The sequence below is a fragment of the Pan troglodytes genome, chromosome 21, assembly GCF_028858775.2.
Source record: "Pan troglodytes isolate AG18354 chromosome 21, NHGRI_mPanTro3-v2.0_pri, whole genome shotgun sequence".
NCBI lineage: Eukaryota > Metazoa > Chordata > Mammalia > Primates > Hominidae > Pan > Pan troglodytes.
In genome coordinates this window covers 68,856,767-68,867,948 of record NC_072419.2, presented here as the reverse complement: position 1 = coordinate 68,867,948, position 11,182 = coordinate 68,856,767, and the positions used below count along the sequence as shown (strand labels likewise).

At 62.3% G+C, this 11,182-nt stretch overlaps 1 long non-coding RNA gene across 1 annotated transcript; it reads left to right on the top strand.

Annotated features, from left to right (window-relative positions):
* Positions 1–58: 58 nt before the first annotated feature.
* Positions 59–10,934, top strand: LOC104003644 (uncharacterized). The gene is made up of 9 exons (XR_008541352.2): positions 59–174; positions 335–993; positions 1,687–1,832; positions 1,963–3,295; positions 3,607–3,780; positions 3,905–4,059; positions 4,749–6,387; positions 6,841–9,608; positions 9,929–10,934. It is a non-coding gene; the product is annotated as an uncharacterized LOC104003644 (long non-coding RNA).
* Positions 10,935–11,182: the final 248 nt, after the last annotated feature.

Sequence of the window (11,182 nt, the reverse complement as noted above, 5' to 3'; positions counted from 1 at the left end):
CCCCCCGCCCCCCCCCCACCTCGCCGCCCTGCCCCTGTAAACGCCTCCTGACCCTGACGTGGCTGGGAGAGCTGCAGAAGTGCCGAGTCCCGACCGGGGGCAGCCTCGCCGCCGCTCAGCTCGGGAATCCCTGCCCCCCACCAGCACCTCAGTGGGGGATACTGCAAGTTCAAGGTAAGTTTAGCCCCATGCCCGGCTGCCGGGGCTTTGTGGCAGAGCGGCAGGTGAATCGCGCCCCCCACCCAGCCCCGAAGCCCCCATGCCATCCACTGCCCGCGTGGGGGGCGGCCGCTTTCTTGCAAAATGCCCGCAAGTCAAAGTTCCTGCCTCCCAGCTGGACGCGCCCTCCCGGCCCTGCCGGCTGCTGGCTCTGCAGTTTTCCAAATGTGGATGATGCCGCGAGCCAAGAGAAAACTCCACGGCACCCCCGCCGGAGCCGCACGGCGCCGGCACCCACACGGCGCCGGCACCCGCAGCACCCACCTCGCCGGCAGGCACACCCCCACCGCGGTGCCCGGCAAGTTTGCAGGGGCCGTCCCGGCGGCCCAGCGGTGGTGATGGGCTGAGCAGGACTCACCGCGGAGCCCAGGGCACCCCTGGGGCCGGGCTGGTGACAGCGGCAGCAGCGGCGGGCGCAGGGTCGCGGCTCCCTAGGAGATGCTGCAGCGGCGGCAGCACCAGCCACCTCCTCCGGGAGCCAATCGCGAATGCAGGGGTGGGGGCCGAAGCTCGATGCGTCCGCACTTGGTGGGGGCAGAGAGAGAAAGAAGACACCAGGCACCCCCTCTCCACACCCCTGCCCTTCCCCCAGCCCTCCTGCAGCAGCGCAGACTTAGCAGGAGGAAGATCTTGAGAGAGAGAGAGAGAGAGAGAGAGAGAGAGAGAGAGAGAGAAGGCGCTGGTGCAGAGTTAGGGAGAGGCGGCCGAGCTGCACACCTTGAGCCCCGGCCTCCTCCGAAGGGAGCCCCTGCACCCCAGCGGGGTCAGCACAAGGTACAGAAGGTAGAGGTCAGGGTGGAACAAAAGGGAAGGTCCCGCGGGTGTGCAGCCCTCGCAGGCACACAGCCGGCTCGCGGAGACACAGGGGCGGGGGAGGGGAGGGGAGGGCCTGACCTGAGAGGCCAGAGCGGGCGTGGGGGCCCCCCTCGGGTCAGGAGCCGGCCTCACCTTTGCAGTTCTTATATACCCGGCCAAGCATCCCAAACACGCGGCCCTGGCCAAGTGGCCCCCTCGGGCTGCGCTCCCTGACCATATTTAGTCAAGCAGGGGAAAAAATAGCCTGTCAGCTGGGCCGCGGCTGGCCTGGCCACCGGGAACAGGGTGGGAGCACCCACGCCATTGACGGCGGGTCCCGGGCTCAGGCTGCTGTCCTGCCCCTCCCGGCCCCTCCCTGACAGGCCTCCCACCGGCTGTCCCTGCCCGAGATCCCCCCGCTATTTTTAGCCCAGCCAGTACAGAGGCGCCTCCTCAGTAGCCGGGCAGCAGCCTCCATGCCATGCCAGCCGGCTCCTAGGGTGCCCTGGGGAGACCCGGGCATCTCCCAGGCTGCCGGGCCGGGGGTGGGGGGGCAGGCAGGAGGGTACGGCCTCCTTCGCTGCTCTGAGCCTCCAGTGGGCTGAGCCCACCCAGGCCACCAGGAGTGGGTGGCCCCCTCCACAGTCCCATCGGCTCTGCCCTTTTGCCTAGAATTGGGGCCAGGATCAGGTGGTGACAGAGCCACCTGGGTTTCCGGAGACTCTCAAGCCAACCCCAAGTCATGACAAATGCCAGTCGCCTTGGACAGAGGCAAGGCCAACCTGCTTGCCGCCCCCAGCCAGGCCCTGCCACCAAGGGTGTGTGATGGGGAGACCCCAATCCTGGGTGCTGGAAGGGCTCAGGAGCTCCCCCTTCCGGGATTTCACGCCCGAATTATGTAACAGACGAGGGCCTGGGACGGGGCCTGACGGGGATCTGTCCTTGCAGGGCCTGGACGCAGAGACCAGAGGCCTGAACTGGCAGACTGTCCTCACAGGCTGTGTGACGCTGGCTGGTCGTCCCATCTCTCTGGGGCCCCACAGGACTGGGGACCAGGTCATGGAATGACAGTGGACCACAGTGGTCCGGGGACCCCGCTCGTTGGTGGCAGGCACAGGCCCGTGTGATGGGGACAATGAGCTTTGGTATTTGTGAGTCCTGTCCAGAGCATAGGTCCTCCTGTTCAGAAGCCACCTCATAAATGTCCCCAGTGCCTGCCGGACTTAGGAAGGCATCCCCTTGTGGTTCTGGCCAGTTAGGGACACGGGGCCGGGGAGTCTATGCCGCTCAGAACAGGCTCAGCTGCATCTAATCCCAGGGGAGCCCCTGAGGAGCCTGCACACCCCCCAGGCTGGCCCACAGGAGCTGAGGCAGGGCTCTCCTCCAGGTTCACCTCCTGGGCTCACGGCCCCTTCCCCACATCCCAAGGCCGGCTCTGCAGAGTCATGGGGAGAAGAAGCCGGAGCCCCAGCCACACTCGCCACACACGCCCACACCCACTCTGGTGTCCTCCGGCCAGCGACAGCGAGGGACAGAGGGATGCCCCCTGCACCTGCCCAGTGCAGAGGCTTCTTGAGTGATGCCAGGCCCTTCTCCCAGCCCTGTACACCCCGCTAAAGACCCCGGATCTCACCATAAAGGAGGCCAGGAGGTTTTAAGCTTCTACCTGGTCTGAGCACTTTTCTGGAAACTAAATAGCCACTGGGCTTCCCACTGGCAGCGGGAGAGCGTGGTGTGAGGTGCGGTGTCCGAACTCCCCCTGCAAGGCCCCTCCCCTGCAGCCCACTTCCTCCTGCCTGCTGTCTCCAGGCAGGGTTGAGGGGGGCAGGCCAGGCCTGCAGCTGGGGTCAGGGGCATAGACAGCCACAGTGGGGGAGGTGGGGAGCAGTCTGCAGGCCTGGGCAGGCGGCTCTGTAAAGGATGCGGGTGCTCTGTGGTGGTGAGAGAGAGGGTGTGCAGCGGACGTGGCCATAAATCACCCTCCTCACGGCAGCCCCACACCCACGGACCAGGGCACGGGCACAGGGCCATCTCCTTCCAGGAGAAGGGCTGGTGTGGGTGGCCAGATCTGACGGCCCCCAGGCCGTAGGACAGAGCCAGAAGACAGAGCAGTTCCCCCGTTTACCCATAGCACCAGCCTCACGGTAACAGCCGGCACACAGCACTTAGGCTGCCTGGTGTTCCAGAAGCTTCTGCAGGGGCCCTATGCTGCACTCAAGGCATCCCTAAGAGGAGAGCATTTTGCTGTCCCCACTTTACCGAGAAGGAACCTGGGCTCAGGGTGGGTGCCTCACTCTCCCAAGGTCCCACACCAAGCACTGATCGGAGCTGGGTGTGTTCTGGCCCCCACCATGTCCACGGCTGTCCTCGCCAGGGCAGTAAAGTCAGAGCCCATAGCCCTCGCCCCTGACGGCCCAGGGCCGTGCTGCCCGCGGCCCACTCCACCATGATTTGAAAGGGAGACCGCAGTGGGTAGGAGAGACGGGAGGGAGGCGAGAGGGGAGAGAAGGGGGAGACGGGGTAGAGGGGGCAGAAGGGGAAGAGAGGGGAGAAGGGCCTAGGCCCCCGAGACTTTCCCCTTGGTGTCTGCAGGTGGTTTAAGGCGTGAATGAATGAAGGAGCAAGCAGTAAGCCCCGACAGCAAGGCCACCACAGCCCTCGCCCCACAGGGACGCCTGAGCAAGGACCCAAGCAGGGGACAAGCAGGCTCACCCCGCCCTTGCGGGGCTGACCACGAGGCCCCGTCCGGTGGAACATGCCATGACGGTGAGTGCTCTGCCCTGTCTCACACGGCTCCCACTGGCCACGGTGGCTGCCAAGCTCTCAGAAACGGGGCTGGTGCCCCTGCAGACCTGGATCTTTCAGTCAGTGCAGCTTTGATTTGTTTCAGCTTCAGGAGGCTCATGTAGCTGGCGCCGTATGGGACAGCGGGGGAGAGAGAAAATGCACAGCCCAGGGAATGTGGAGACAGGCCCAGCGCCAGGCATGGGGGCCGGAAGGAGCAGCCGGGGAGCAGAGGGCAGGGCCTGGAGTCCCGCCTTGCAGGTCAGAGGTCAGAGGTCAGGGAAGGCCTGGGTGGGGGTGAATGAACAGGCCCCCCAGTGATGTCGGAGGGGCAGGCGGGGAAGGGTCCCGGAAGAGCACCCCGGGGAGTGTGTACAGGAAGGCAGGAGCCCGGAGGCGGGAAGGGGGGCCTGGTGTGTCCAGCGGGCAGCAGGAGGCCAGCATGGCTGCCACTGGGGCAGTGGCAGTGGATGGGTGGCCTGGGGCTGGGCTTCGGGCAGAGTCAGACCACGTCAGGCCTTGTAGGCCAGTGCCAGGGCTGCAGGTGTCCTGCTGAGGGGCACAGGCCTGGGCAGGCTGGCACAGCTATAGCAGGGCCCCTATGGCTTATCTGCTGAGGGTGAGGGTGGAGGGCAGAGGCTGGAGCATCAGAGGCCCTGCCCAGCTGCGGTGCCCTGGGGAGGGCTGCCCAGCTCTGGCTGTGCCTTGAAAGTTTGCCCGAAAGATTCACTGTTGGAGCAGATGTGGTCACAAGAGCAAGGGGGGATGTCAGATGGCCTGGGCCCTGAGGAACAGAGTGCATCCCTAGGAGGGGGACGGCCCGTCACCAGGGAGCCTTCTGAGACCGTTTTGTAGGTGGGGAAACTGAGGCTCAGGAGGAAAAGCCAGTTGCCCAGCACGCAAAGACCCAGAGCCTATCTTCCTGCCCCTACATCCTTGTCTGTCCCCAGATCTGAACCTGCCCCAGCCCCAGGACTCTGAGTGCAGCCAGAGGGGAGCCGGGCTGGAGAGTGGGGAGCACGGAGACTGTGGCCTGGATGGTGCCAGAGCAAACAGGGGAGAGGCTGCCCCACGCAGAGGCTGCGGCACAGCCCAGAGGGTCCCGGGGCTGACTGGGTGGGGGCAGCTCCCAGCGAGAGGCCCCTGGGATTTGGGTAAGTAGAGGCACATGCAGACTCTGGCCACAGGGCACCTCACGCACGAGGGGAGTTCACCACACAAGCTGAGCGGAGGGCGGACGCAGGAGACCAGCGGTTTCTCGGAAGCCAAGGGCAGTCATGGAGCCCCACGCCACAGCGCTTCCCACAGGGCCACACCATCCGGTCTGCGGAGGGGGCTGCATTGCCGGGAAGGACCATCTGATTCTGGATTCCAGCCTCACCCTGGGCCACCGCTGAGTGTCCCAAGTGGCCCCTTAGCCCCCAGGGCCAGGCGGCATCCCAATCCCCTAGGGATGTCTGTGCTCAGAATGTGGCACACACGCCCCGGCAGGGCCATCCTCCTCCTCCTGCACCCGCCACAGCCGTGGGTTCGGGGTCTCTATCGTGGGCAGAAATTCACACAGTCAAGGTGAGGGTCCCAGGAGCAGCTGTGACCAGGCCCCGGCTGCCAGGGAGAGGGGGTCTTCAGCCGACGGGGCAGACACCCTGAGATGGACCCTCGTCCAGGGGAGGGCCCTGCCACCCACAATTCCTTGGCATTCCTGCACCAGCAGGACGGGCTGAGGGAGGCGCCTCGCCAGTGTCAGTGCCCAGCATCACTGTGCCCCGGTGGAGGGGGAGGCCCTTCCGAGCCTGGGCCTGGGTGTGGATGAGGGCAGGTCTCTCACCTCTCTGACCTCAGCTTCCTCAACTGGGAAGGGGGGCCGCAGCACCCCCTTAGGGGTGATGAGGAAGTGGGAGCTCAGGGAGGACCCCGGGCAGGGCTGCCTCCTCACCTCTCTTCAGCTTTTGGACACTGGAGCTCAGAGGCCCAAGTGAATGAATGAATGACTCAATCAATCAACTGATCCATCAATCCACGGACCCCTGAACAGCTGGACAGCTGGGCTGTGGGCAGGACAGGGGACTCTGGCTGAAGCCGCGTTCATATGTGTTCAGCTTTGTGAGTGGGGCGAGGTTGAGGGCTTATTCAGTGGGGGAGGTGCACGGCAGGGCCAGTACCCTTGGAGGGTCAGGCCACAGGGGCGGGGACACCTGCCAGGATGCCCAACCCCAGAGGCAGTGGGAGCCGTTGGGGAGCCGTGGTCCCAGTCAGCGGTGGCTTGATGAGGGCTGCTCCCACTTCGTCCGCAGGATTCCAGCCGCAGCTACCCCACACCCGAGCTGTCCCTGGTCGCCCACCGTGGCCGGAGAAAGCCGCAGCAGCCAAGGTGCTCCGTGGGGAGGGTTTCTTGGGTTTCTTGAAGCCAGTATTTCCCATAGTATCTTATGTCCCAGCAGAGGCCTCCACTGTGCCCGGACCAGCGGCCCACTCAGTGAGTCGAGTGTGCACCTGGCACCCCTCTTTCTGGAAATCCACGAACAATGGGCTCCCAGCAGAGGACTGAGGCTGAGCAGGCCACTTCCCTGGAGCTGACCCCACAGCTGTGTAGGTACAGGGTGGCCGTGAACACTTAGGGCTCTCTCGGGCTGTGCACTTCTTGTTCACCGCAGCGAGCAGGGTGTTGGCTCCTGACCAAGCCCTGTCACTGCTGCCCAGCCACACGTGGGGCCCCCTTCACCCACCCCTGACCACCTCATGCAGGTGACGCCACTGTGGAAACAGCCTGGCAGTCCCTTGAAAAATGAAGTCATAAACCCCAGCAATTGCACTCCTGGGCCTCTGACAGAGCTTGCACGTCCCCTCCAAAGCTCATGTTAAGCTGTGAGCCCCAGTGCCGGAGGTGGGGCCTGGTGTGTTTGGGTTCTGGGGGTGGATCCCTCATGGCTGGGTGCCATGAACCCACTCACCACAGTTCTCACGAGATCTGGTTGTTGAGAAGTGTGTCATACCTCCCCCACAACTCTCTGTCTTTTGTTCCGGCTCTGGCCATGTAACAAGCCTGCTCCTTCTTCGCCTTCTGCCATGACTGTAAGCTTTCTGAGGGCTGACCAGAAGCCCAGCAGATGCCAGCACCATACTTCCTATACAGCCTGCAGAACCGCGAGCCAGCTAAACCTCTCCTCATAAATCACCGAGCCCCAGGTTTATCTTTACAGCAATGCAAGACCTGACCAATACAGCACAAGCTCCCCAAAATAAAAAGAAATATTCAAACAAATAAGCGCACAGAAGTGTTCCCAGCAGCACTATTCACAGCAGCCAAAAGGTGGAGGAGCCACAGGCCTGTCAGCTGATGACAGATAAAGAAAGCATGGCCTGTCATCCCAGCACTTTGGGAGGCCGAGGTGGGTGGATCACCTGAGGTCGGGAGTTCAAGACCAGCCTGGCCAACATGGTGAAACCCAGTCTCTACTAAAAATATAAAAATTAGCCGGGTGTGGTGATGAGCGCCTGTAGTCCCAGCTACTTGGGAGGCTGAGGAACAAGAATCGCTTGAACCCGGGAGGCAGAGGTCGCAGTGAACTGAGATCATGCCATTGCTCTCCAGCCTGGGTAACAGAGTGAGACTCTGTCTCTAAATAAATGAATAAATAAATGAAGTGCGGCATATCCATGTGAGGGAATAGCATTCAGCCCTAAAAAGGGATGACGCGGGGACACGAGCGGTAACACGAAGTGCCTGAAAACCCTGCTCGGCGGGAGAAGCAGACACAGAGACCGCGGGTTGCAGGATTCCGCTGATAGGAGATGCACAGAGCGGGCAGCTCCATGGAGACAGAAAGCAGATTCCGCGGTGCGGGGGCGGGGAGAGGAACCGGAGTGACTGCTTAATGGGCTCCAGAGCTCCTCGGTGGGGGATGAAAGTGTCTGGGGAGTAGACAGAGGTGGCAGCTGCACAGTGTGGCAAATGTGCTACATGCCACCGAACCACACTTGTTAAAGTGGTCATTGTATGTCGTGTGAATTTCACCTCTGTTAAAAAAAAAAAAAAGCCCAGCTCAGAGTCCAGCCCCAAACCTCTCTCAGTGACCTCTGCCCTGGGACACAGGGCCACCCAGACCGTGAGCTTGGGGCCCTTCAGGCTGCCCACTGAGGAGGGGCAGCTACTGCTGAGGTCTGACCTTGCCTCTCCTGATGCCCCAGCCACAGTTGGGAGAGAGGCAGGGTGGGGGGTGGCTGCCCTCCTGGCCAAGGACACCGTCCCCGGGCCAGTCACAGGTTTGCCAGGGAGGGCCGTAAGACACCTCAGCATTAGCGCTGCCCAAGCCAGTCTGCTGCTGTCATATTCCGTGTGTGGGGACACAGTAATGCCCACTCCCCCTAAGGATGTACACGTCCCAGTCCAAGAACCCGTGGCCGTGCCACCTTATGTGGCAGCAGGGACTCTGCAGGAGGGACGGAGCAGGATCACACTGGATGCTCTCTGTGGGCCCAGTGTCCTCACAGGGTCCTTAGGAGAGGGGGTGGGAGGGTCAGAGTCAGGGGGAGCCTGGAAGACATAGCACAGATGGCTTTAAAGGAGGGGCCACGGGTGAAGGCGCGGGAACCTCCAGACCCCGGAGAGGGCAGGACCCGGATTCTCCCCAGGGCCTCCAGCAGCCAGCCCTTTCAACACATGGACTTTAGATTTATTTCACTTTTGGGACTGCAAGAGAATAAACTGTGACTTTTGTTACAGCAGCCATGGGAGACTCATGACCTCGCCCCTCCCTCACACATCTTTCCAGGAGACCCTCCCAGCCCAGACGAGCGTCGAGGGGGGACAAGCAGGGCTCCCCCGGGAGACTCCCTGTCACTGGCGTGGAGGATGGGCCTCCTCAGAGCCTTTAAGAGGTCCCCGTGGACTCGTCCAAGCTCCCAGCAGGAGACGTAGCCTGCAGTGGTCTGCCATCGTCCCCTCTGCCTGCCCCACACCCCAGCACACAGCTCACACAAGCATGAGGTGTCCTGGGAAGCTCCCAGGAGGCTGTGCACATCTGTGTGCCCCACAGACCAGAGCTGTGTGTGAAGTGCCCGTGGGCACCCAGCATGTCCCGCAACACTACAAAAAGGAACGGGACCTCACCGTCCTCCTGCACCGTGCCTGGGAGGCTGCCTCCTGCCCAACCTCAGGGTACACAAGTGCACACGGAGCCAAACAAATACGCACGCACTACCTGAGGGGCAGTGGGCAAAGCCTCTCTGACAGCTCATAAAGTTCTATTTCATTGCCATGATGTTAGGGGAGAGCAATTTGCTTCCAGCCACAGACATCCCACTCAGAATGGTGACAGCTTTGCTGTCGCAGACTCCAACACTCCTTGAGGCCCACGTGGCACTGCTTGGAGCCTCCAGCACGGGTCACTCAGAGGCTCTGGGTCAGCGCAGGGTGGCCTCCGGTACAACTGCACCATCAGTGAGTCCAGCCAACCCAGAACCCCCCGGGATGTGAGGAGGACCCCCAGGGGCAGGGGACATACAACAGGGCCCTGGGGGCCCAGGCTGACCTCTGAGCTCTCCATGTCCCCGCCCCAGGATGCCAAAGACTTGCTCCTCCCGCTCCGTCCCTCTGCTCGATGCCCCAGCTCAGTGTGGGTGTGTGCGTCGGGTGGGGGCGATAAGTGTTTCTGTGGGTCTGCCTGCTTCTCCTCTGTAGAGGACTCACACTGACCCATCCTAGAAGCAAATAGAAGTCATTTCGAGCCGGCAGAAGTGGGCAGCCTGGGCTCCTCTGAGCTGCCCGCCCCAGCCCCTTGGAGCTGCAACTTTGCTCATCTTTGCAGGGGGTGAGTGGAAGAGCAGGGTCAGGGTTGGGGAGCAGTGCTGGGGCTGAGGGAGGAGCCCCCCTCCATGGACATACCCATGGTGAGGACCCTCCCCAGTCCAGCACTGCTGGACAATCAGGAATGGTGCCCAGCCCCCAGCCACTCAGGGCCAGTCCTGCAGGGGACAAGGACCACAGGCAGGGAAGGGAGCTAGCAGGTCCCTCACCCCAGCGAGTTCACCAGCTCTTGCAGAGTATTTTTCTGGGTTGAGACAGATTTCCATTTCCAGGGAGAAAGAAGGGCCTGATCCTAACCACCCACTTCTGTTCCCTGTGTCCTAGGCCACCGCGATGCTGCCAGCAAAGCCCCAAGGCTCAGAGGGGACCTCATCCCTGCGGATTTCACCAGCATCTCTTGCAGCTGCCTATAGCTCCAGAGCCAAACGACGCCTGGTCCCACTCTGGGCACCTATTCCCTGCCCCTCTCCCAGGGACTCCACAGAAGGAGGTGGCTGGGGGAGAGCTCAGAGCTTCTGCTCTCCAGGGTGGACAGCAGGGGTCCTGGGCTGTCCTGTCCAAGCCACCCAGATGGACGCCCACACTGGGTCTTGCCTCCTCATCATCCACCCCACCCGAAGCTTGTAACAGCTCCCAGCAGAGGAGGCCCAATGGCAGCGGCCGAATTCTCAGCTCCCGGCAGAGGAGGCCCAATGGCAGAGGCTGAATTCTCAGCTCCCGGCAGAGGAGGCCCGATGGCAGAGGCCGAATTCTCAGCTCCCGGCAGAGGAGGCCCGATGGCAGAGGCTGAATTCTCAGCTCCCGGCAGAGGAGGCCCGATGGCAGAGGCTGAATTCTCAGCTCCCAGCAGAGGGGGCCCGATGGCACTGGCCAAATTCTCAGACTCTCATTTTTCCCTTAGCCTTGACCTCCCACCCCCTCCCCAGGGCCCTGTTTCTAAGAACATCCCCAGCCCCTGATGCCCTTGGTCATGGCATTAGCCTATGATCTGCTAGGGTTAGAGGGTTCCTTCTGGGTCTCCACCCTGCACCCGGAGCCCAGCCCTGAGCCCAGGGATGAAGGGAACAGCTTTAATCTCCTGTGCACATCCTCTGGGAGCCGAGGAGTGTTGATCCGGCAGGATCTCAGCCACAATTAGCCGGTTCCCTCATCCCTGCCCTATAAATATTCATTCTGGGATTGTTATAAAGGTGCTTTTTATAAAAAACGCCAAACTCATTTGGAAAGGAGCTGAATGCTGCGCAGTGCAGGCTGCCAAGCTGAGTCCTATTGCGGATGGGACGCCAAGATGGCTTTTTCTCATGGGCCCAAGCAGGTGCTCTCTGGGGTTTTGTTTCATTTGGGCCAGGGACTTTTTGGTTCCCTGCGTGTAGCATTTACAAATATGGCAGCAGGCTCAGGGTGCCCGTAGGGGGTGGTGTCCTCCTCCTCGGTGGTGCAGGCCACGATGGCCCCCTGGAGCTGGCAGCCCCAGGCAGGGTGTGACAATGGCCCATGGGAACGTGCCTCGGGCTGCTCACTGTGAAGCACCCCTTACCCCGAGGGCCCTGGGCTCCCAGCAGCTTGGTCCGGAGTCAT